Raw genomic sequence first — 27,137 nt, forward strand, 5'->3', positions numbered from 1 at the left:
TTCAGAATTTTCCAGTTTATTGTGATTCACACACTATGGTTAATTATTGCTAATATTAATTAAATTGTTTTTATTTTATATTCTTTAGATAAGATATTTAAAAAGTAAAATTAAATATGTGGTTTGCACTATATTTTACACTGGACACCACTGATACAGAACTGTTGAAGTTAATTCTGAAAGCTGTATCTCTAAATGAAAACTCTGTTTTTCATTTTTTCTTAGCACTTACAAAGACTATTTTATTCCCTTTTTTGTCAGTTTATTTTAATTTTTATAAAGCAGTAAAAAAGCATAACTATAAGAACTAATTATGCAATAATAAATTTATTTTCAGAATATCATCTTTCTATTTATGCATTGATTATTAATAAAATTTGAAAATTATTTAAATTAGGTAATTTACTGGAAATATATTAAACTAATAGAGAGCAGCAAACATGTATCATCTATTTTAACTGTCCATAATTTGCTTTTTAGTACATTTGTTCCTCTGAAAAGAATATTTACATACAGAGTTTAAATTATCATGCTAAACTAAAATGAACATTTATTCATGCTTTATTTATAATGCAGTTGACACATAAACACTGTGAAGTAAATTAAGAACTTTACTACTAAAAATATTTCTTTTAATAAATAAAAATTTGCTGAATAATCTTTTTAACATTCTCTACCAAAAACAAGAGCATGTATTAAAGCTTGGTTAGTATGTTTTAACAGTTTCATTTTCTTAGATAAATCCTTACATGAATCTTGTGATAAACCAACTAGCTGCTCTCCAGCAACTGTAATCAGACTTTGGGACAACAGTGCTAGGTAACAATGCATTTATAAATAAAGGATCAAGGTTAAGTTCATCTTGTCTCATCCTGGATCTTCCCTCCTACATTGGAAGAACTCAGACATAGCTTATTATTGCCCCAACAATCCCCTTCCCTGCCGCTGTTGTTCCATACATCTCAGAGGACTCAGAGTCCAAAGATAATAGCCTCTCTGTGACAAAAGTGGTTAAGGTTTATATGAACCGAGAATTTATTTATGCTTTTATGTTAACCATTCTATCCTCTCAACAATTCTATCAGGAAAGTACTTTATTACCATATAATAGGAAACAAAGGCACACGAATTTTTAACTTGCCCATTTTAAGATTTACATTCATATAATAAAATGTGAACATTGACAATTTGCACAATGCATGTGATCTTAACCATTATGCTAAGTGACTCATGTGTGACTTTGTGTGTCACTATACTTTTCTAAAACCACCCTTATGGCAGCAAGTGAAGAAGAACTAAAGAGCCTCTTGAAGAAAGTGAAAGAGGAGAGTGAAAAAGTTGGCTTAAAACTCAACATTCAGAAAACTAAGATCATGGCATCCAGTCCCATTACTTCATGGAAAATAGATGGGGAAACAGTGGAAGCATTGGCAAACTATTTTTTGGGGCTCAAAAATCACTGCGGATGGTGATTGAAGCCATGAAATTAAAAGACGCTTACTCCTTGAAAGCAAAGTTATGACCAATCTAGACAGCATGTTAAAAAGCAGAGACATTACTTTGCCAACAAAGGTCTGTCTAGTCAAGCGTATGGTTTTTCCAGTAGTCATGTATGGATGTGAGAGTTGGACTGTGAGGAAAGCTGAGCACCGAAGAATTGATGCTTTTGAACTGTGGTGCTGGAGAAGACTCTTGAGAGTCCCTTGGACTGCAGGGAGATCCAACCAGTCCATCCTAAAGGAAATCAGTCCTGGGTGTTCATTGGAAGGACTGATGTTGAAGCTGAAACTGCAATATTTTGGCCACCTGATGCGAAATGCTGACTCATTTGAAAAGACCCTGATGCTGGGAAAGATGGAGGGCAAGGGGAGATGGGGATGACAGAGTATGAGATGGTTGGATGGCATCACTAACTCGATGGACATGGGTTTGGGTGGACTCCGGGAGTTGGTGATGGACAGGGAAACCTGGCGTGCTGCAGTTCATGGGGTTGCAAAGAGTCGGACGTGACTGAGCAACTGAACTGAGCAGTTCAAATATTCATGGATATTTTACAACACGTGTGTGTGTGTGTGTGCGCGTATGTACATGTATTTAGTCCTCTCTGACTCTGAAACCTCCAAGGACTACAGCCCACCAGGCTCCTCCATCCATGGAATTTCCCAGCAAGAATATTGGAGTGGGTTGCCATTTCATTCTTCAGGGAATCTTCCCAGCCCAGGGATCAAACCCACGTCTGCTTCATTGGCAGGAGATTCCTTACCACTGAGACACCTAGAAAGCTTTAGTAAATGCTAATCAACCAAGATGTGTTTTAAACCAATATAGATATTCCAGTTATTATTTATTACACATTTTATATGTATTTTATTTAATGATAAATATACAGAAAATTATTTCTGTGTATTATTACACAGTGTGTGAGCCCAAGTAACATCAGGATTTGTTCCTATATCAATGACTTCATTTAATGTTTCTATGTTAATAGAAACATAGTGTAACATTTATCACACAGTGATTCTTTAGTAATATTTTACCAGCGATTGTTATGTTTCAGTGCATAGTGTGATATTATTTCAGTAATTTATGACTGTCATTTAAATTTATAGGTCTGAAATTTATCGAATATTATTTTCCTTCCTCTATACCTTTTCCTGTTCTTTACTTGTTTTGCAATTAGAAGTTGTTTTATAGCTCTGTCAGAATTGTTAAAATATTTAGAGCCTTAAAATATTAATCAGGAATCATTACATATTCATTTAATGACTTTCTGACTAACTGACATGAAGGGAAATGAAAAATGAAATATCTCTTATAAAGGCATTGAAAGAAAATAAAATTGTCTATAAAATATCCATTACATGAAATGAATCCCCACAGTCCTCTGGCCTTGAACTCATCAGATGGCTTCATGATGAACATTACTTTGCCTTTTTAAGTTAAAAATGTGTAGTTTTCAATTACACAGATTTAATTTACTTTAAAATTTAAATTGCTCAATTAGTCAATTTTAAACACAAAATTTCTGATGTATTGCGAGCTTTACACTCCTATCAAAAGATTTGGGAGAATGGCAATGAAACATGTAAAATATCATGTAGGAAACGAGTTGCCAGTCCAGGTTCGATGCACGATGCTGGATGCTTGGGGCTGGTGCACTGGGACGGCCCAGAGGGATGGTATGGGGAGGGAGGAGGGAGGAGGGTTCGGGATGGGGAACACATGTATACCTGTGGTGGATTAATTTTGATATTTGGCAAAACTAATACAATTATGTAAAGTTTAAAAATAAAATAAAATTAGAAAAAAATATATATATATATGGATAACTCCTGCTATAAAGATTATTCATTTATAATGAGATGACTATTTGACTTTACTTCCCAATTAACACCTCTATGATTTTTTCCTTTGTAATCATATCAATCATCATGAATATCACTATGTAGCAACAATTATTAATAAGTATTTTTCAGTGCATATAAAAAATGAATAATCAAAACATGCGGTCTTTTATGTATATGCTAGAAAGAAAAAGAGAGACATATATTGGGTGTCAAATTCCTGAACTGTTTCCATCATACATTCTCTCAGAATGGTCCCTATAGTATTTTCTCTGGGCATCCCTTTTATCTTCCTTCTCTAACAAAAACCTGCTTCTCTTCTCAGGACACCGCTTTCTATGTGGGCTTCTCAAAGGACAGTTGTTTGTCTATTTGTTTTCCTACTTTCACTAAGCCTTATTGAGGTATAACTGATATACAGTAAGCTGCATGAATTCAATGTGCACATAATGAATTTTGATATATGTATAACACCTACAGATCAATACAATCAAGATATTGAATAGTTATATCTACATTTATTATTTAAATCTACATATTTACATCCATCTTCTCCCAGAGTTTCCTCACATCCCTCCTACACTGACATCCCCTTGCCTGTCCCTGGCAACCACTGATGAGCATTATCTAAGTTGTGGGTATTCTATTTCAGTTTTCTCTGTAGATGTTGGATCACAAGATTTCCAAGTGGATAAGGCATTCCTCTTTCAAACATTCTCTTTCCCTTTCTCTTGAATTTCTAAATAGATGTTGATTTGCTTGATGGTGTGTTCTCAAAAGCCGCACATTTATTTAAACATCTTTATATTTTCAAGTGAAGACTGATTTCCTCAGACACAGAGGCACACAGCTTGTTCCTGGAGCTGCTCTCTGTGCACAGAGCATCGACTGCTCCTCTTCTCAGGCACATGGCCGCTCAACTCCAGTGCTTGCTAGACTGAATTCCCTTCATTGTCCTCTTCCTCTCAGGACATAGCTCTCAGACAATCAGAAGAACTGGAAACGATGGAAAAAAGTCTAAATTTTGCCAGGCACTGATGCTAGCTTATTATTTTCTCTGGTTCACATCCTATTATTTGTGGAGACTGTTTTCCAAAATTCAGAGTAGCTTTATCAGTCTTCACCTATTGTCTGTCCACTCATTGAGCTGTTTATCAGTTATACACTTTTTTACTTTTGTAGGATTTACTGTTATGGGGAATTCCACCTGAAATTGTATGATATCATTTGGAACTCTTAACTTTCAGGTGGTGAGCTTTGCCAAATGTTTGATGTCCCCCTTTGGTATTTTAATAGTAACCAGGAAAGACTGTAACAAGTGCCACTTGTCAAATGTCCTCCAAAACAGTAAATTTTGAAGACCATGCTGTATTGCATGGTTTGAGGTTGATGTAGGAAACTGAATCATTCTCTAACTCTTTAAAGATTTGAGAGAAGTGTGTTGAGGCATGGCGTTCATGACCCACAGGAGTTTGATTTTAGTCAAACCTGTTTGTATACCTATATGCACACTTTTAATTTGTTATCAACACAAACCCACAGTAATTTAGTATATCTTGTCAATATAAACTCTGTATTACCTCTGTGAATATATTAGCACGGTTTCAATTTAAAATGTATCCTCTCAGTCTTCTCATAGGCAATTAACTTTCACCCACTTTCTTGAAGACAGAGAAAATTTTAATTATTTTAAGTAATATACTGAATAATTTACATATATATTTAAATATAGTTTAATATTTTTTTAATTTATAATAAGAGAAATAACAAAAGTACTCTAGTTGTTGCATTTCCAAAAGAGTAATTAATTTTATTACTTACCTTAATAAAAAAGAAAAGACATACTAGCATAGGATTTTAGATGTCTCTGAGCATGAAACTAATTCAAATTAATAGAGGGATAATTATCCCTCTCTGTTGCTACATGTATTACTTAATTAAAGAATGAGTAAAATGTCACAGCAAAGAGAGTGGCATTTATTTAACAAGAAATCATTAACAACATGTCTGTTCCTATTGAATTTGGGAAAAGCTATACAGTTGAATATGCCTGATAACCTGGCTTTGTTAGTTCACTTCAAGTCTTATAAAACGTGAAAAAAGCCACAAGTTCTTTTACACCTGTTCTTTAGAAATAAAACTATTTGTCCAGAAGGATAAATACCAAAGACAAGTGAAAACAAAATTTCGTAAAATAATTATATTTTATTCATGTCTTATTCTGTTGAGATTGTTACCCAAGATTATAGAATGAGGTTTTGCTTATTGATCTTAATATTAAAAATTTGAGTGTATTATATCATTCATTGATGGTCTGGATTAATTTTATATATTAAAATTCTCAGCCATTTTCTTTTATTAAAAACAATGATTGCTTATCAAATTATCATTTTTAGAATAAGAAATTGCTTGTTTCCATTTAAAACTTTCCAGTGTGTTTTAATTTACTTTTAAGACTTGATAGTGAATTTAAATTTCATTATGGTTTTCTTTTTTTACCCAACATTTACTTTATTACTCAACTAAGATCAAAAGATCAGATAAATCTTATGCAGAGTTGTACATAGATAAATTATTTCTTGGAGACCGTACAATTTTCTTCCTGCTACTGCTAAGTCACTTCAGTCGTGTCCGACTCTGTGCGACCCCATAGATGGCAGCCCACCAGGCTCCCCCATTCCTGGGATTCTCCAGGCAGTAACACTGGAGTGGGTTGCCATTTCCTTCTCTAATTTTCTTCCTAGACTTAAAAAAAAAAAAAATCGCTTACTCTGTTTCTTTCTTCATCCTAGAAACATTGAATTATGGGTCTACTTCTATTTCCACAAGACCCCCCTTTATGCTTCTCACATTGTACTTTTTTAAGTAGAATTTGGTATTCATCATATTTCACTATTACTGGCACTAGCCAACAGATATATTATCTTTTTCTTTTGCATTTTCTCAAAAGTCTTTTACTAAAGTTAATTAGTAACACTTAGTAACAATTGCCAACAATAAAGGCTTCAGCTTTAGTCCAAATTTAGTTTCTACTTTTCAAATATATTTATAGATCTTCTAAATCTGATTTGAAAAAAAAAATAAAAAAAAAAAAAAAAAAAAAAAAAAAAATAAATAAATCTGATTTGATGAAAAGATAATTTGGGAGTTCAGATACTACGATGAAAAATGTCAATATACATATACTGTATATGTATATTGCCTGAATCATCAATAGAATTGAAAATCTCAATGAGAATATTTGATGCCACTCCACATTTTCAAACACTGGGATAGATGAATGGTTTCTGAACTGAATGAGTGTGGCCTCTACTGTTAGTTCAGGACTTTGCATTTTCCAAAGTTTTCCATATGTCTTTTGTTGTTAATTCCTCACAACTGCTCTTTAAAAATGTTATTATCGCAATTTAATGATGATTTCAATGTGTTATCTGATAGTATGCTGACTCAAAAGCCTTCTTTTGCATCTACTTCCTTACGGTAGCCTTCTTGTATTCACACAAGTTGGATTCAGTTTGCTGATAGGTCAAAGAGGAGAAATGTGATGGCTGCTAGGAAAAACTTTTTGTTTGTTTGTTTGCTGATATTTTATTGAGGATTTTGCATCTATATTTATCAAAATATTGGACTATAATTTTATACTTTTCATTGTTTTTTTTTTTCAGGTTTTGATATTAAAGTAATGTCCTCAGAATAAATTCGGGGGTGATCCATCCTCTTCGACTTCTTTGAATAGTTTGAAAAGGACAGGTATAATTTCTTCTTTATATGCTTAATAGAGTCCCCCTCTGAGGTCTTGTTTGTTGGGATGTTTTATTGTTGTTGTTGTTGTCATTTTTAATTACAAATTCAATTTTACTACTAGTGATTGATCTGCTCAAATTGTCTATTTCTTCTTGATTTAGTCCTGGTACATTGTATGTGTCTAGAAATTTGTCCATTTCTTCTAGGTTGTCCAGTTTGTTGGCACATAACTTCTCATAGTATTCCCTAATTTGCTGTATCCTTAGCCTTACTAATTCCATATATAGTTGTTCCTTGGTAAAGGAAGATCTGTTCCAGGAGACCTTTGGATAGCAAAATCCTCAGAAGCTTGAGTCCCTTAGGCAAAACAGCCTATTATAGTTGAATTTTCCATTCTACCATTGATTGAATCCACAGATGGGCAGCTCAATGATAAGGAGGGCCAATTATATTAGTAGAATAGATTATTTCTAGTAGATTATTAGTAGACTAGATTATTTCTAGTAGACTAGAAATCTACTTAGGATCACTTAAGAGTTAAAGTAATATTATTACTTTCAGTAGTAATATTATTAATTTAATATTAATTTAAGTAGTAATATTATTACTATGGTTTTTCTAGTAGTCATGTACAGATGTGAGAGTTGGACCATAAAGAAACCTGAGCACTGAAGAATTGATGCTTTCTAATTGTGGTGCTGGAGAAGACTCTTGAGAGTCCCTTGGACTGCAAGGAGATCAAACCAGTCAATCCTAAAGGAAATTAACCCTGAACATTGGAAGGACTGGTGCTGAAACTGAAGCTTCAATACTTTGGCCACCTGATGCGAAAAACCAACTCATTGGAAAAGACCCTGATGCTGGGAAAGATTGAAGGCAAAAGGAGAAGTGGGGGGGCAGAGGATGAAATGATTAGATATCATCAGCACCTCAACAGACATGAATTTGAGCAAACTCTGTAAGATAGTAAAAAACAGGGAAGCCTGGAAAGCTGCAATTTATGGAATCACAAAGAGTTGAACAAGACTTAGTGACTGAACAACAGCAACAATATTATTACTATAAAATTATTCACTGGCACCACAACTAAGAACCAGGAAATACAAGTGAAAATCTGTTTTTGCCAACGATCCTTATATGAATCTAGCAAAATAACATTTTTCTTCCTGAAGCTGAGATGTTTGGGTGAGACTATCTCCATTTTCTGTGTGTGTTGTGTGTGGAGAGTTTAACTAAGTGATTTTCATCTTCAGTATCTATTATTTTTGGCCAAGTGTCTATCATGATCTTAAACTGACACTAGCTCCTCTTACAAGTGTGTGCCCTAGAACGCAGCCTGGAGAGTCACAAGCAAATGTAAGTTTCTGATTTCTCCAACTGCCCATCACCTCCATTGTCTCTCAATGCCTTTCCCTCAGGAATACCTTGGAAAAGATCCCAATGGGGCTTTCCAAAAGCCCCATATTTTGGATCGAATTGGCCAATTGGGGGCTTAGCCCAGGATCTCAAAACCCTAAGAAAGACACTAAGAAAGGCATATACCCCAGGTCCTGTCTCTCCTTCATTTTCTGCACTGTGTCTTGATGTTCCCATGCAAAGAAGTAATGGGAAAAATAGGGCTTCCCAGGTAGCACCAGTGGTAAAAAACCAACCTGATAATGCAGGAGACATAAAGATGTGGGTTTGATACCTGGGTAGGAAAGATCCCCTGGAGGAGGGTGTGGCAACCCACTCCAGTATTCTTGTCTGGAGAATCCTGTGGACATAGGAGTCTGGCAGGCTACTGTCCATAGGGTCACACAGAGTTGGACACAAATGAAGCAAGGAGATCCAACCAGTCTATTCTGAAGGAGATCAGCCCTGGGATTTCTTTGGAAGGAATGATGCTAAAGCTGAAACTCCAGTACTTTGGCCTCCTCATGCAAAGAGTTGACTCATTGGAAAAGACCCTGATGCTGGGAAGGATTGGGGGCAGGAGGAGAAGGGGACGACAGAGGATGAGATGGCTGGATGGCATCACTGACTCGACGGACGTGAGTCTGAGTGAAATCCGGGAGTTGGTGATGGACAGGGAGGCCTGGCATGCTGTGATTCATGGGGTCGCAAAGAGAAGGACATGACTGAGCGACTGAACTGAACTGAACTGAACTGAAGCAACTTAGCACACATGAGTATAAATGACAATATCAACATGAAGGTTTCAAATATTCTTTCCGATATCCTATGCAGATGAAATATTCCAATTTTCTTTTTGACTTATCACACAATTAGTGGCATACAATCCCATCAGAAAACTCTACTAGAACTCCCAGCCAAGAGGATCATGCAAAGCTTCTTTGAGTAAATGACATTAAAAATCTAAATCTGTCTTGACACAAACTCAGATTCTTGCAGAGGTCAGACTGTGAATGAGAATGGATGTATGACCCCATGATACTAGGCAGAGTGCTAGGAATTAAAGTCGAAATCATGATAAAGTGCTTTCAGTCACAGGTATTGCTGTAATATGGCTATTAGTACCTTATTTTATCAGCAATTAGCTTTTCAAGACAAATTTGATATATGAATATGTATATGATGAAATATAAATGTTATAAAATGGTAGCAAATTAAGCTATTTAAAGCCAATGAATAAGTCAGCATAATACATCTGGCAGGTCAAATAAAGGCTGTGTGTTCAAGATTCCTCTTGAAAAGAAGGATTGGAGTGGGCTTGACAAATAATGTACCAAATGTTATGTGCTTGCATGTATGCTCTGCCGCTGCTTGTGCTGCTGAGTCACTTCAGTCATGTTTGACTCTGTGTGACCTCATAGACAGCAGCCCACCAGGCCCCTCTGTCCCTGGGATTCTCCAAACAAGAATAATGGAGTGGGTTGCCATTTCCTCCTCCAGTGCATGCATGTATGCTAAATAGCTTCAGTTGTGTCCGACTCTGTGCAACCCCATGGACAGAAGACCACCAGAATCCTCTGTCCATGGGATTTCTCAGGGAAGAATACTGGAGTGGGTTGCCATTTCCTTCTTCAGGGGATCTTCCTGACCCAGGGTTCAAACCCACATTCCCTGCATTACAGGCAGATTATATACCACTGAGACACTTGGATGATTTCAGGCCAAATATATGTATGCAAATGGAGTTACATACAGGAAATAACAAGATATATTTGGAAAAGTGAAGAATTAGAAAAGACAAAAATAGTGCAAGAAAGGGTAAATTTGATTAGACGTACCAAAAATATATCATTCAAGGGTGCTTTAACTATGCTGAGGTAAGATTTTAACATTATCAGAAGCATTACATGTCTAAGAAAGTATTTGACTCTATGATATTTTAATGGAAATTGATACCTAACAATTAACAAATATATGGGTGAGGAAAAGCTATCACAGAAATTATAACAGAATTTTTAAAGATACCAACTAAAATAAATGAACATTTATATTCAGACAATGTGATTAATTACTATAAAATGGTATATAATTATCTGGAGAAGGAAATGACAGCCCACTCCAGTATTCTTGCCTGGAGAACCAACAGACAGAGGAGCCTGGCAGGCTATGTCCATGGTGTTACAGGTGTCAGACACAACTTAGTGACTAAAACCAAATCAATTATGTAGGTGTAATTCACATGATGAGGAGCAAGGGTATAATGTCAGTACATTGAGTTTAGATCATATCAGTGCCCAGAAAATATTTGAAATTAGCTATCTTTGTTTTATTCTAAAATAATCATCACTAGCAATAAAACCACTAAATTTTATAATCACAAGTATTTTTAAATTGCCTGTTTTTAAATTCCTATTAGAATGCTAATTTTATAAAACTTTTAAATTGTTAACCTGCATGAAATCAGTAGTCTGGAAGATTCCAGAAGAAAGGGTATATGTATTACTTTTCTGCACCAAATTCAGTGCCTAAGACAATGCAAAGTCTTTAGAATAATCCCATTTCCAACTTCAACAAGGCATCAATAAACTTAAATTTAAATATTTTCCCTCAGAGTAATCACTATTTAAATTACTCTACCACTTCAATATATTTCTTTGTTTCCTTAGAACATATCAATCATTGTCATTCATCTTTATAAACAGCTAGTCTTCCTTGTTTTCAAAGAAACAGATTTTAGCTTTTTAAAAGAAATTCTAGCAGATTTTTTGAAGTTTGTTTTCTAAGGAATAAATTTCAGCTTTCATATTTATTGATCCCTGCTTTATTTGAAACATTGTTTACTGTTTTCATATCTGATTTCTTGTTTTAATTTCATAGGTCATTTCTTTTTAAAGCCTCATTTAATCATGAAAGTATTTTTGTCCTCTGAACACAGATTTGAACATTTGAGGTCTTGTTAAATTTTTGTTGTTACTAGAAGCTAAATTATCTGTTTTACAATTAAATTTTGATGTATTTCTGAGTCCAAGAAGTTTTCCAAGTTCTTAAGAAGTGTGCAGCAAAATAGGTTTACTTTTGATTTGTCTTGTAGTTCATCTGATTTTCATTGATCACTACTTTTACTTAACTTTGATTTACTTTGTGGGCACATTTATGATTATTTCTATTGTTCCATAATCAAAAGTTAAAAGTCTTATTCTGCAATTTTAAGTGTACTCACATCCACATACACACACAAATATATTTATGTCTAACGAGGATATAATCAACCCTTTTCTCTCCTTTTGGATGCTAAACTTGAAATATTGGGTAACTGTGAAGCCAGCCTATAGCTGGAAACTTAGAAGGCCCCTAACTTCTGATTATCGGGTGCCATGTTGCTTTCACTAACATCTCTCACTCCACTCCAGGGTTCAAGCAAGTCAGTAAAAGATTTCAGAAAGCAAAGGATGAGTTGAATAGAAATAGCCATTTCTCTGCAGTTTGGACATGGTTCTGGATACAACAGTGGCATTTTCTCTTCCCTGAGACTTTGTTGTTGGACATATTGGTGGTATTGGACTATGAGGTGTTAGACCAGTTTCCATACGGTCCAGCTAAACTTCTTCATATGACGTTGTAAGGTTAACATGTGTCTGTAGCCTCTAATTCCTATTTAACAACCATTAATGCAGAGTTCCAAAGACTAGCAGGAAGACAAAAGAAAGTCTTCCTCAGTGATAAATGCAAAGCAATAGAGGAAAACAAAACAATGGGAAAGACTAGAATTCTCCTTAAGAAAATTAGAGATACCAAGGGAACATTTCATGCAAAGATGGGCACCATGAAGGACAGAAATGTTATGGATCTAACAGAAGCAGATGATATTAAGAAAAGGTGGCAAGAATACACAGAAGAACTATACAAAAAAGATCTTCATGACCCAGATAACCAACGTGGTGTGATCACTCATCTAGAACTAGACCTCCTGGAATGAGAAGTCAAGTGGGCCTTAGGAAGCATCACCACAAGCAAAGCTAGTGGAGGTGATGAAATTCCAGTTGAGCTAATTCAAGTCCTAAAAGATGATGCTGTGAAAGTGTTGCACTTAAAATGCCAGCAAATTTGGAAAACTCAGCAGTGGTCACAGGACTGGAAAAATGCAATTCTCATTCCAATCCAAAAGAAAGGCAATGCCAAAGAATGCTAAACTACTGCACAATTGCACTCATCTCACATGTTAGCCAAGTAATACTCAAAATTCTCCAAGCCAGGCTTCAACAGCATGTGAACTCTGAGATTTTACAAATGCTCAAGCAGGATTTAGAAAAGGCAGAGGAAACAGAGATCAGATTGCCAAGATCCATTGGATCATCAAAAAAGCGAGAGAATTCCAGAAAAAACATCTACTTCTGCTTTATTGACTATGCCAAAGCCTTTGACTGTGGATCACAACAAACTGTGAAAAATTCTTAAAAAGATGGAAATACCAGAGCACCTGACCTGCCTCCTGAGAAATCTGTATGCAGGTCAAGAAGCAGAAGTTAGAACTGGACATGGCACAACACACTGGTTCCAAATCAGGAAAGGAGTACGTCAAGCCTGTATATTGTCACCCAGCTTATTTAACTTATATGCAGAGTATATCATATGCAATGCTGGACTGGATGAAGCACAAGCTGGAATCAAGATTCCCTGGAGAAATATCAATAACCTCAGATATGCAGATGACACCATGCTTATAGCAGAAAGCAAAGAAGAACTAACGCCTCTTGATGAAAGTAAGAGAAGAGTGCAAAAGTTGGCTTAAAACTCAGCAATCAGAAAACTAAGATCATGGCATCTGGTCCCATCACTTCATGGCAAATAGATAGGGAAACAATGGAAACAGCCTCAGACTTTATTTTCCTGGGCTCCAAAATCACTGCAGATGCTGACTGCAGCCATTAAATTAAAAGACGCTTGCTCCTTGGAAGAAAACTTATGACCAATCTAGACAGCATATTAAAAAACAGAGACATTACTTTGCCAACAATGGTCCATCTAGTCAAAGCTATGGTTTTTCGGGTAGTCATGTATGGATGTGAAAATTGGACTATAAAGAAAGCTGAGCACTCAAGAATTGATGCTTCTGAACTGTGATGTTGGAGAAGACTTTTGAGAGTCCCTTAGACAGCAAAGAGATCCAACCAGTCCATCCTAAAGGAAATCAGTCCTGATTATTCATTGGAAGGACTGATGCTGAAGCTGAAACTCCAATACTTTGGCCACCTCATGCAAAGACCTGACTCATTTGAAAAGACCCTGATGCTGGGAAAGATTGAAGGCAGGAGGAGAAGGGGATGACAGAGAATGAGATGGTTGGGTGGCATTACCAACTCAATGGACATGAGTTTGAGTCAGCTCCAGGAGTTGGTGATGGACAGGGATCCTGGCATGGTGCAGTCCATGGGGTCACAAAGAGTCAGACATGACAGCAACTGAGCTGAACTACACTGAATGGTGCAACTCTATTGCTGTTGCTACTATTCCCGCCTCTTCTATAAAAAGTAAAACCACCATTATTATTACCACCCATGTACACATTCACATAGACATAATATTCTTGGTTTGCAATTCATTGGTTTTTTTAATATTTTTATTGGGACTATTTTTCTTAAGTCTTTATTGAATTTGTTATAATACTGTTTCTGTTTTGTTTTCTTTTGGTTTGGCCTTGAGGCATGTGGGATCTCAGCTTCCTCACCAGGGATCAAACCTGTACCCCCTGCATTGGGAGGCAAAATCCAACCACTGGACCACCGAGGAAGTCCAAATTGATTGATTTATTTTGAACGTTTTTTGATTTTTGTAATAATATATGATGCTTGAATTATACAAGTGATATAATCATACAAATGAATGCATCAATAAAAGCATGTGCCAGTATTCAAGAGTGTGTGTGTGTGTGTGTGTGTGTGTGTGTGTGTGTGTGAATTTCTACAAGTCTAAGTTTTATTATGGTGATGGTGAAAGTGAAAATGTTAGTCACTCAGTTTTGTCTAACTCTTGTGACCTATTGAACTGAAGTCTGACAGGTTCCTGTGTCCACAGAATTCTCCAGGAAAAAATACTGAAGTGGGCAGCCATTCCCCTCTCCAGGGAATGTTCCCAACCCAGGTTTTGAACACTGGTCTCCTACATTATGGGCATATTCTTTACCATCTGAGCCACTAGGAACGCCTAGCGGTGGTGATAATTATTGTTTATACATGACAGAGTTCAGTTCAGTTGCTCAATCATGTCTGAATCTTTGCAACCCCATAGACTGCAACACACCAGGCTTCTCTGTCCATCACCAACTCCTAGAGGATGCTCAAACTCATGTCCACTGGGTTGGTGATGCCATCCAACCATCTCATCCTCTGTCACCCCCTTCTCCTGCCTTCAATCTTTCTCAGCATCAGGGTCTTTTCCAAGGACTCAGTTCTTCATATCAGGTACCAACGTACTGGAGTTTCAGCTTTAGCATCAGTCCTTCCAACGAACATTCAGGATTGATTTGCTTTAGGATTGATTGGGTTCATCTCATTTTAGTCCAATGGACTCTCAGAGTTCTCTCCAACCCCACAGTTCAAAATCATAAATTCTTCTGCTCTCGGCTTTCTTTATAGTCTGACTCTAACAATCAATACATGACTACTGGAAAAAACCATAGCTTTGATTAGACTGACATTTGTAGATAAAGTAATGTCTCTGCTATTTACTATGCTGTCTAGGTTGGTCATAGCTTATCTTCCAAGGAGCAAGCGTCTTTTGATTTCATAGCTACAGTCAACATCTGCAGTGATTTTGGAGCCCCCAGAAATAAAGTCTGTCACTGTTTCCATTGTTTTCCCATCTATTTGCCATGAAGTGATGGGACCCGATGCCATGACCTTAGTTTTTTGATTGATGAATTTAAGCCAACTTCTTCACTCTCCTCTTTTATTTTCATCAAGAGGCCCCATAGATCTTCATTTACTGCTGTAAGCGTGTTGCCGTTTGTGCATCTGAGGTTATTGATATTTCTCCCAGCAACCTTGATTCCAGCTTGTGCTTCATCCTGTCTAGTATTTTGCATGATGTATTCTGCATATAAGTTAAATAAGCAGGGTGACAATACACATGCTTGACATACTCCTTTCTCAATTTGGAATAGTCTGTTTTTCCATGTCCGGTTCTAACTGTTGCTTCTTGACCTGCATACAGATTTCTCAGGAGGCAGGTCAGGTGGTCTGGTATTGCCATCTTTTTAAGGATTTTCCATAGTTTGTTGTCATCTACAAAGCTGAAGACTTTGGCATAATCAATAATGCAGAAGTAGAAGTTTATCTGACATTATCTTGCTTTGTCTATGATCTAATGCATGTTGGCCATTTGATCTCTGGTTCCTCTGCCTTTTCTAAATCCTGCTTGAACATCTGCAAGTTTGAACTTGAATATTCATGGTTCATGTACTGTTGAAGACTGACTTGGAAAATTTTGAGTATTACTTGGCTAGTATGTAAGATGATTGCAATTGTGTGGTACTTGGAACATTCATTGGCATTGCCTTTTTTTAGGATTGGAATGAAAACTGAACTTTCCCAGTCATGTGACCACTGCTGAGTTTTCCAAATTTGCTGACATATTGAGTGTAACACTTTCACAGCATCATCCTTTAGGATTTGAATGAGCTCAACTGGGATTCCATCACTTCCATTAGTTTTGTTTATGGTGATGCTTCCTAAGGCCCACTTGACTTCACATTCTAGGATGTCTGGCTCTAGGTGTGTGATCATACCATTGTGGTTATCTGGGTCATGAAGACCTTTTTTATATAGTTCTTCTGTGTATTCTTGTCACCTCTTCTTAATATCTTCTGCTTCTGATAGGTCCATACCATTTCTGTCCTTTATTGTGCCATCTTTACATGAAATATTCTCTTGGCATCTCTTTTTTTCTTGAAAAGATCTCTAGTCTTTCTCATTCTATTGTTTTTCTCTATTTCTTTGAATTGATCACTGAGGAAGGCTTTCTTATCTCTCCTTGATATTCTTTGGAACTCTGCATTCAGATGGGTGTATCTTTCTTTTTCTCCTTTGCCTTTAGCTTCTTTTCTTTGCTCAGCTATTTGTAAGGCTTCCTCAGACAACCATTTTGCCTTTTTTCATTTCTTTTTCTTGGGGATGGTCTTGATCACTGCCTCCTGTACAATGTCCTGAATCTGTTATAATTCTTCGGGCACTCTGTCTGTCAGATCTAATCCCTTGAATCTGTTTCTCACTTCCACTGTATAATTGTAAGGGATCTGATTTAGGTCATACCTGAATGGTCTAGGGGTTTTCCCTACTTTCTTCAATTTAAGTTTAAATTTGGCAATAAAGAGTTCATGATCTGAGCCACAGTCACCTCCCAGTCTTGTTTTTGCTGACTGTATAGAGTTTCTCCATCTTAGGCTGCAAAGAATATAATCAATCTGATCTTGGTGTTGACCATCTGATGATGTCCATGTGTAGAGTCTTCTCTTGTGTTGTTGGAAGAGGATGTTTGCTATGACCAGGGCATTCTCTTGGCAAAACTCTGTTAGACTTTGCTCTGCTTCATTTTGTACTCCAAGGCCAAACTTGCCTATTACTCTAGGTATCTCTTGACTTCATACTTTTGCTTTCCAGTTCCCTATAATGAAAAGGACATCTTTTTTGAGTGATAGTTCTAGAAGGTCTTGTAAATCTTCCTGAAACCATTCAACTTCAGCTCCCTCAGCATTACTGGTTGGGGCATAGACTTGGGTTACTGTGATATTGAATGGCTTGCCTTGGAAACAAACAGATCATTTGGTCATTTTTGAGTTTGCACCCAAGAACTCCATTTTGAACTCTTCTGTTGACTATGAGGACTGCTCATTTCTTCTAAGGGATTCTTGCCCACAGTAGTAGATAAAATGGTTATCTGAATTAAATCCCCCCATTCCAGTCCATTTTAATTCACTGATTTCTAACACGTCGATGTTCACTCTTAGCATCTCCTGTTTGACCACATTTAATTTTCCTTGATTCATGGACCTAACATTCCAGGTTCCTATGCAGTATTGCTCTTTACAGCATTGGACTTCACTTCCATCACCAGCCACATCCACAACTGGGCATTGTTTTCACTTTGGCTCTGTCTCTTCATTCTTTCTGGAGTTATTTCTTCACTCTTCTCCAGGAGCATATTGGGCACCTACTGACCTGGGATGTTCATCTTTCACTATCCTATCTTTTTGCCTTTTCATACTGTCATGGGGTTCTCAAGGCAAGAATACTAAAGTAGTTTGCCATTCCCTTCTCCGGTGGACCACGTATTGTTAGAACTCTCCACCATGATCCGTTCATCTTAGGTGGCCCCACATGGCATGACTCACAGTTTCATTTAGCTAGACAAGGTTGTGGTCCTTGTGATCAGTTTGATTAGCTTTTGTGACTGTGGTTTTCATTCTGTCCACACTCTGATGGATAAAGATAAGAGGCTTATGAAGAGAGGGAGAGGTGATTAATACCTGGGAGAGGGAGGGTAACTAATACAACTCTCTAGTCCAAGTTTCACAAGTTGGCTTCTTACCACATATAGGTAAGAAGGTCTTAGTGATGTCTCTGATTTCTATTTTTATTCCTCCCTCTTTTAGTCACTTTAGAAATTTTTACACATTTTGGAGCATATAATTCTGCCTATTGTTTTATTATATACTTATTTTGAAATAAGCATAATAAATATATTAACATTCCAATAGAGGATTTTATTGTATAATTAATCCGGTTTTCAGAGAAAGTTATCCTGCTCTGTACCATACAAATGTATACTTTCCCAAGTCATATGGAGTTTAACATCAAAATCATCCTACAGTAATGTTTTTCAGCCATAGCTGCTGAGGTCTTGATGAGGAAAACCTGATCACTGCATTTGTTAAGATGTAACTGTGTTGTTTTTATTTTTCTTTCACTCATTTGTTGACAAAACCAATCCCGAGTCTGCATTTTGGCATCTGACACTGTAAGAATTGTCAGGATAAGTTCTGCCCTTGAGGTGAATCTGCTCACAGCACAGCTGTTGTCAGATACAAGGCCATGGTTTTATGACTCCATATGTGTGCACCTCATCCTGAATTCTGACTTCTCTTTGCTACCTATTTTGTTAAATGTTCGCCTTAAAGAAGTCCAGTTAATTATCAGGGCAAGGTCTTTGAGTTTTTAAGCAGCAGAGCTAAGATTCACAGCAAATTGTGATGGCCCCAAGTCTGCCCTTTCTTCCATCTCAAAGTGCTACTCTAATTTTGTTTGGTTTAATGTTTCTCTACTGAATTCATTCTAAAATGTTCCAAACGACATTACAATAAGCTTCAAAATATTTAATAAGCCCTTCAAGTCCCACATGTGTCTTTTTGGGCTGATTTTCCCGGCCTTGTTCTATAAATCCCTCCCCATCATCCTCTCTGCTCAGTCACAGGATTGCTTTCTGCTCTTTTTGTTTGTTTTTGTTTTTTTTTTGACTGTCCCACATTTTTCTCTGCATTACATTCTTTGCAAGGCAGTTTTCCTTTGTTTGAGAACCTCTATCACCTGCAGGACCTGTCCTACCCCAGGCCCCTGTCTCCCAGGTCTCAGGTCAAATGTGCCAGAAAGCAACCATAGTCCCCAGTCTTGATTATGTGTGCACCAGTTTTACATGCTTGAGCAGTGACTGATCACCCTTCATTTGTCTAATACTGAGAAAAAAGCCATCTTTTACATGTAAGATATGTGACCTTAGAATCCTATTTACAACAAATATGAAGGCTTATAGAGGTAGTTGGTTTTATTATAGTGGTACCAATTGTTTTCCTAAAATTCTTCAATTAAAGAGTCAGATTTTATATCTTAAGAGATATTAGTGGGTTTTTTTTTCTCTTTTTTAAAATACTTGCAGTGATATTTCACAAATAGCGCTAAGCACTCTTCATATATTTTATAAGGTTGTTATTAGCACTATAGCCGCTTAGTAAATGAGGAAACTGAAGCCAAAACAGAAGGTGCTAAATAAATTACTTGGTGGTAGAAGAAATGAATAAATCCATCAAGTCCTTTATGGGATTGAACCACCCTCTCTGTGACAAAATTAACTTGTGCTTGTATATGTCAAATGGCTCCCTGCTCGCCCCCTCCCCCGCCCTGCAATGTCAGTGTCCCTGGTCTTGATGGGGTTTGTATTTGCTTCTCTGACCTTCCCACAAGACTGATTTTCTTTTAGGCTTTGCTCTCAAGTCAGGCTGTGGAAGCCTTCTGCTGCCCTCTGCTGGCCTCAATTAATGATTGGACTTGTCCTTCAGATTCCAGTTCTATATATTAGAGCACAAATCAGAAGTAAAAAAAGAAAAGAAAAGAAAAACAAGAAGATATCACTTAAATTATTATACTTAAATAACGGTGCTTAATAATCATACAGGATATGATATTTGTCATAGGAGATATTGTTCCTGAAGCTCAGCCTCTGTTCATCAGTGCGTAATAGAAAACATGGAGACAGCATTTTGGGTAAAGTAGAAAAAACAGCTTTACTGCTTTTCTAGGCAAAGGGGGTCACAGTCAGCTAATAGCCTCAAGATTGTGTGACCTGCCCCAGCAGTGAGGAGTCTTATAGTGCTCATAGTGTTCAAGAAACAGAGTGTGTCAGCTCCTGGAAAATTCTCCAGTTAGTTGACATCAAGGTGAAGTTTCAAGCATCATCAAGCTCTTAGTTTCAACCAGTCTGGGGTCTATGTCCCTTTGGTCAGCAATTTTCAACTGGAAGGGTTCTGCTTCCCATAAAAACAACTTAGGAATGTGTGTCAGGCCTTTATATCTTTCAAGAAACTGAAAGTTCAGTGATTCTGCTATGTGGCACATTTAGTCTAAACTGTCACCAGTTCCCTAGCCTAACAGCTGTTCTTTGCTTCTACATCTTCACATTTCCCAATCTTTAATTCTTTTTTTAAAATTACTTTATTTTTGACTGCATTAGGTTTTCATTTCCACGAGCAGGCATTCTCTAGCTGTGACTCACAGGCTCTAGAGCACAGCTCAATAGCTGTGGCTCATGGGCTTAGTTGCTCAGTGGCATTTGAGGTCTTCCCAGACTAGGGATCAAACCTATGTCCTCTGCGCTGGCAGGCCGATTCTTAACCACTGGACCACCAGGGAAATCCAATAGTTAACTCTTGAGTCAACATTTTACTTCCAAAGGCAAGGACACAGTAGCTTGTACATGGCTTCAATACCAATTCACTGCTGTTTCTTTTCCTCTTAATAAACATATTTGTGTCGGAATATATTGACAATATGGCTAGCACATATAAGAAATCCATACCATTTAAGGACTGGACAGTCAGTGTCCTACCTTCAGTTTTGCGTCTGCTAGCTCTCCAAAAACAAACGTGTAAACATCCCCTTAAAAGTAAAGGCATCCAGGAGACTCTGACTCTACAGGTTGACTCTCTGTCGCCATGTCTTGATTTGATACATTCTGACAGAAACAGCACACCATTCAATAAACTTTCTTAGCCATTAACAAGTGTGATCCATGGATCTATGAGATGGCATGGGTCCTGTTTCACTGACTGAATACAACTGTTTTGACTCCATGCATCATGTATCGCCACCCAAATTGACATATGTTCTTAAAGCTTGTCACAGTGAACTATGATGACCATTCTCTCCCCAAACTAATAAGAACAATAATACTTCTATTATGCTGGTCAGTTATTTCACTGTTATGCCATTATTCTCTGCAGATACAGTATTGAGAGTTGGCAGACTTTTTTTTCCCTAATTCTCTTTGATTTGACTGGATTTTCTAAATTTTGTATAGTAAACAGTAGTATTTTTATGTCCAGGGGAGCACAAAAAAGCTAAAAATAAACCCATGTAGAGTTGGAAGGAGTAATGATACAAATGAAAGGCAGCTTCAGTTTTTTCACTGTTAAGATGACATAATATGCATAGCTATGTTGCCGAGAATATGGTAATCTTCCTTGTTTTCTTAGAGTATTCTTAAATAGAAAAAAATATTGACTTTTGATGGCCAGTTCTGAATTATGAAAAATGCATATTGTTGTATAAATATCACTAGAGTTGAGATACAAATGTTCCATCGAGTTCGAAAGTTTTCCTTGATACACAACCCCTAAAGCCAGCCTTTACTTCTGGCAAAAAGTTGTTCCTGCCTCAGGTTGACAGGATATAATATGAATTACTTAGAAGTATGTAGCATTTTGAATCTTATGGTTTTAACTTAGGATACATTTGAACTTTATTCATTTGTGTGAATATTAATTCTTTATTCTTTTTACTACCAATTAGTATTGCAGTGTATCATATCAGTTCAGTTCAGTTCAGTGGCTCAATCACGTCCTACTGTGACCCCATGAACAGCCGCACGCCAGACCTCCATGTCTATCACCAACTCCCAGAGTCCACCCAAACCCATGTCCATTGAGTCAGTGATGCGATCCAACCATCTCATACTCTTTCATCCCCTTCTCCTCCTGCTCTCAATCTTTCCCAGCATCAGGGTCTTTTCAAATGAGTCAGCTCTTTGCATCAGGTGGGCAAAAAGTATTGGAGTTTCAGTTTCAACATCAGTCCTACCAATGAACACCCAGGACTGATCTCCTTTAGGATGGACTGGTTGGATCTCCTTGCAGTCCAAAGGACTCTCAAGAGTCTTCTCCAACACCACAGTTCAAAAGCATCAATTCTTTGGCACTCAGCTTTCTTTACAGTCCAATTCTCACATCCATACATAACCACTGGAAAAACCATGGCCTTGACTAGACAGACCTTTGTTGGCAAAGTAATGTCTCTGTTTTTTAATATGCTGTCTAGGTTGGTCATAACTTCCCTTCCAAGGAGTAAGTGTCTTTTAATTTTGTGGCTGCAATCACCATCTGTAGTGATTTTGGAGCCCCCAAAAATAAAGTCTGACACAGTTTCCACTGTTTCCCCATCTATTTTCTGTGAAGTGATGGGACCAGATGCCATGATCTTAGTTTTCTGAATGTTGAGCTTTAAGCCAACTTTTTTAACTCTCTTCTTTCACTTTTCATCAAGAGGCTCTTTAGCTCCTCTTCACTTTCTGCCGTAAGGGTGGTGTCATCTGCATATCTGAGGTTATTGATTTATACTATTTATCTATTCCCAAGGTTGGCTCTAGTTTTTGATGATGAAGGATAAAATAATTATAGTTAATACAGCTTTTATGTCAACATAAGTTTACATTTTCCCTGGCTACCAGGATAGAAGTAGAATGAACTGTTTATGTGATAAGTATACATTTAACTCTATAATTAACTGAGAAAAATTTTATTAAAATGTGTGTTGCAAGTAGAGTTTGCATGGGAAATCTGAGTTGCAAATGCCCTGTACCTTTACCAGTACTTATTATCATTGTATATAAAAACAATTTAGTTAGTTAAATAAGTTTAAAAGCATTTCACTGTAGTTTTGGTTAGTATTTCCCCAACTGCTAGTAATGTTCTTGATCACACTTTCTTGTAAGTATTTGCCACATGTGTATTTTCTTTGGTATAATGTATGTTCAAGTATTGTTGCATATTTATGGAGTTGTTTAGTTTCTTTTTATATGTTTTTCTCTTTTTGTGGTAAAACTCACATAATATAAAACATACTATTTTAACCACATTTAACTGTACATCTCAGTGACACTAAGTACACTCACATTGTTGCGCAACCCTCATCATGACCCATCTACCAAATTTCTCACTTTCCTAAACTGAAACTCTGTCCACTTTCAACCCTAAGTTCCCATCCACCCTCCCAACCTCCACCACCAGCCCCAGGCCCACAGCATCTACCAGTATACTTTCTGACTCTATGAATTTGGCTATTCTAGGTATCTTTTGGGAGAAGGCAATGGTAACCCACTCCAGTACTCTTGCCTGAGAAATCCCATGGATGCAGGAGCCTGGTTGGCTGCCGTCTATGGGGTCGCACAGAGTAGGACACGACTGAAGCGACTTAGCAGCAGCAGCAGGTATCTTTTGTAAGTGGAATCAAACAGTATGTGTCTGTACCTAATGTATGTTGAAATGCATTTTTAAGGTTAACTTAATATATGTCCTACAAACAGGTTATACTATTCTTTCCCCTGTGCTATACAGCAGGTTCTCATTAATTATCTATTTTATAAATAGTGGTATCTATTTTATAAATAGTGGTATATATTTATCAGTCTCAGTTTATATCACCCTTTCTTCCCTTACTGTCCATACATTTGTTCTCTACATCTGTGTCTCTATTTCTGGGATTTTTAAGTGTATTTTTATATGTTTGAATTTTTTTTTTTTTTTTTGCTTCATTCTTTTGGCATTGTCTTTTGCAGAGCAAAAGTTTTAATTTCACAAAAGTTCATTTTAACAATGCACTCCTTTCTATCAAAAATTTTATTAGGATATAATTGTTTTATAATGTTGCAATAGTTTCTGCTGTACAGCAAAGTGAATCAGCTATATGTATTCATATACCCTCTCTCTTGAGCTTCCCTCCCATACCCCTCATCACAGGCCTCTAGGTCACCACAGCGCACCAAGCTAGGCTCCCTAAACTATACAGCAGCTTCCCTCTAGCTATCCATTTGACACATCAGTTCAGTTGCTCAGTTGTGTCCAACTCTTTGCAACCCCATGAATTGCAGCACACCAGGCCTCCCTGTCCATCGCCAACTCCTGGAGTTCACTCAAACTCACGTCCATCGAGTTGGTGATGCCATCCAGCCATCTCATCCTCTGTCATCCCCTTTCCCTCCTGCCCCCAATCCCTCCCAGCATCAGAGTCTTTTCCAATGAGTCAACTCTTTGCATGAGGTGGCCAAAGTACTGGAGTTTCAGCTTTAGCATCATTCCTTCCAAAGAAATCCCAGGGCTGGTCTCCTTCAGAATGGACTGGTTGGATCTCCTTGCAGTCCAAGGGACTCTCAAGAGTCTTCTCCAACACCACAGTTCAAAAGCATCAATTCTTCAGTGCTCAGCTTTCTTCACAGTCCAACTCTCACATCCCCTATTGTGTATATGTCAATGTTACTACTCTCTTAATTTGTAGCTTCCACTCCTTTCCAACAATGTATTCTTTGATGGGTCAGGTTTGGTGTATTATATCTAAAAAAAAAAAAAACAAAACACTTTGCTTTAACAATGTTGCAAGACTTATCATCAATGTTTTCCTCTTCAACTGTTACAGTTTTGGATTCAACATCTTACTCTATGATTCACTTTAAATTGATGATTCCATAAAACATGAATTGTGTGTTAAGTCACTTCAGTTGTCTCTTACTTCTACCCCATGGACTGTACCTACCAGGTGCCTCTGTCTGTGCTATTTCCCAGGTAAGAATACTAGAGGGGGTTGCTATTTCCTCCTCAAGAGGATCCTCCCAACCCAGGGATCAAATTATGCATTATTTAATCTGTCTGGTACATAGATATACAAATGTTCCAGACCATTTGTTGAAAGGAGAATTTTTCCTTCATTTAATTTTTTTTTCACCTTTGTCAAAAATCAACTGACGATTTTTGTTTGAGTCTATTTTCAACTGTCATTTTTGTTGTATTTGTGTATGACTTGCTAATCACAACATTAATGAATGTGTTTAAATCAGGTAGTGAGTCTCAGTTTAGTTCAGTCACTCAGTCCTGTCAGACTCTTTGTTACCCCATGGACGGCAACACACCAGGCTTCTTTGTTCATCACCAACTTCCAGAGCTTGCTCAAACTAATGTCCATCGAGTCAATGATGCCATCCAACCATCTCATCCTCTGTCTTCCCCTTCTCCTCCCACCTTCAATCTTTCCCAGCATCAGGAGCTTCTCCAATGAGTCAGTTCTTCGCATCAGGTGGCCAAAGTATTGCAGTTTCAGCTTCAACATAAGTCTTCCAATGAATATTCAGGACTGATTTCCTTTAGGACTGAATGGTTTGATCTCCTTATAGTCCAAGGGACTCTCAAGAGTCTTCTTCAACACCACAGTTCAAAAGCATCAATTCTTCAGCCCTCAGCTTTATAGTTCAACTCTCACATCCATACAGGACTACTGGAAAAAAACATAGCTTTGACCAGACAGACTTTCTTTGGCAAAGTAATGTCTGCTTTTAAATATGTTGTCTAGGTTGGTCATAGCATTTCTTCCAAGGAGCAAGCATCTTAATTCCATGGCCGCAGTCACCATCTGCAGTGATTTTGGAGCTCCAACAAAATAAAGTCTCTCACTGTTTCCACTGTTTCCCCATCTATTCACCATGAAGTGCTGGGACCAGATGCTATAATCTTAGTTTTCTGAATGTTGAGTTTTAAGCCAACTTTTTCACTTTCTTCTTTCACTTTCATCAGGAGTCTCTTTAGTTCTTCACTTTCTGCCATATGGGTGGTGTCATCTGCATATCTGAGGTTATTGATATTTCTCCTAATAATCTTGATTTCAGATTGGGCTTCATCCAGCCTGGCATTTCACATGATGTACTCTGCATATAAGTTAAATAAGCAGGGTGACAATATAGAGTCTTCATATACTCCTTTCCTGACTTGGAACCAGTCTGTTGCTCCATGTTCAGTTCTAAATTGTTTCTTCTTGACCTGCATACAGATTTTTCAGAAGGCAGGTCAGGTGGTCTGCTATTCCTATCTCTTTCAGAATTTTCCACAGTTTGCTGTGATCCACATGCTCAAAGGCTTTGGCATAGTCAATAAAGCAGAAGTAGATGTTTCTCTGGAACTGTTTGCTTTTTCAATGATCCAATGGATGTTGGCGATTTGATCTCTGGTTTCTCTTGCTTTTCTAAATCCAGCTTGAACATCTGGAAGTTCACAGTTCAGATGCTGTTGAAGCCTGGCTTGAAGAATTTTGAGCATTACTTTGCTAGCATGTGAGATGAGTACAATCGTGTGGTAGTTTGAACATTCTTTGGCATTGCCTTTCTTTGGGATTGGAATGAAAACTGAATTTTCCAGTCCTGTGTCCACTGCTGCATTTTCCGAATCTGCTGGAATACTTAGTGCAGCACTTTCACAGCCTCATCTTTTAGGATTTGAAATAGTTCAACTGGAATTCCATCACCTCCACTAGCTTTGTTTGTAGTGATGCTTCCTAAGGCTCACTTGACTTCACCTTCCAGGATGTCTGGCTCTAGTCCAGTGATCACACTATTGTGGTTTTCTGGATCATGAAGATCTTTTTTGTATAGTTCTTCTGTGTATTCTTGCCACCTCTTCTCAATATCTTTTGCTTCTGTTAGGTCCATACCATATCTATCCTTTATACTTGCTACTTGCTGACATATTTGCTAGACTCACTGTCCCTTCTGTCCTTTCCCAGAAACAGAGACAGGGGCAGAACAGCAAGGACAGTGAATCTAGCAAGTATGTTTTTCCTTTTCACAATTATTTTTCTTATTGTATTCTCTTTGCACATCCACAAAAGTTTTAGAAACAACTTGTCAAAATCTACAAGACAAAATTCTGCTGAGAATTTCATTAGGATTTTCTGTAGAATAATGCATTGTATGTATCTTTTCATTTTTAATTGATAGCTCTAGCAATTACTAGATAAATAATTAACCTTTAAAATTATAATTAAAGCTATTATATTACCAACTCAATTAAAATGTCCATTT

The sequence above is a fragment of the Bos indicus genome, chromosome 20 (genome assembly GCF_029378745.1).
Source record: "Bos indicus isolate NIAB-ARS_2022 breed Sahiwal x Tharparkar chromosome 20, NIAB-ARS_B.indTharparkar_mat_pri_1.0, whole genome shotgun sequence".
Classification (NCBI taxonomy): domain Eukaryota; kingdom Metazoa; phylum Chordata; class Mammalia; order Artiodactyla; family Bovidae; genus Bos; species Bos indicus.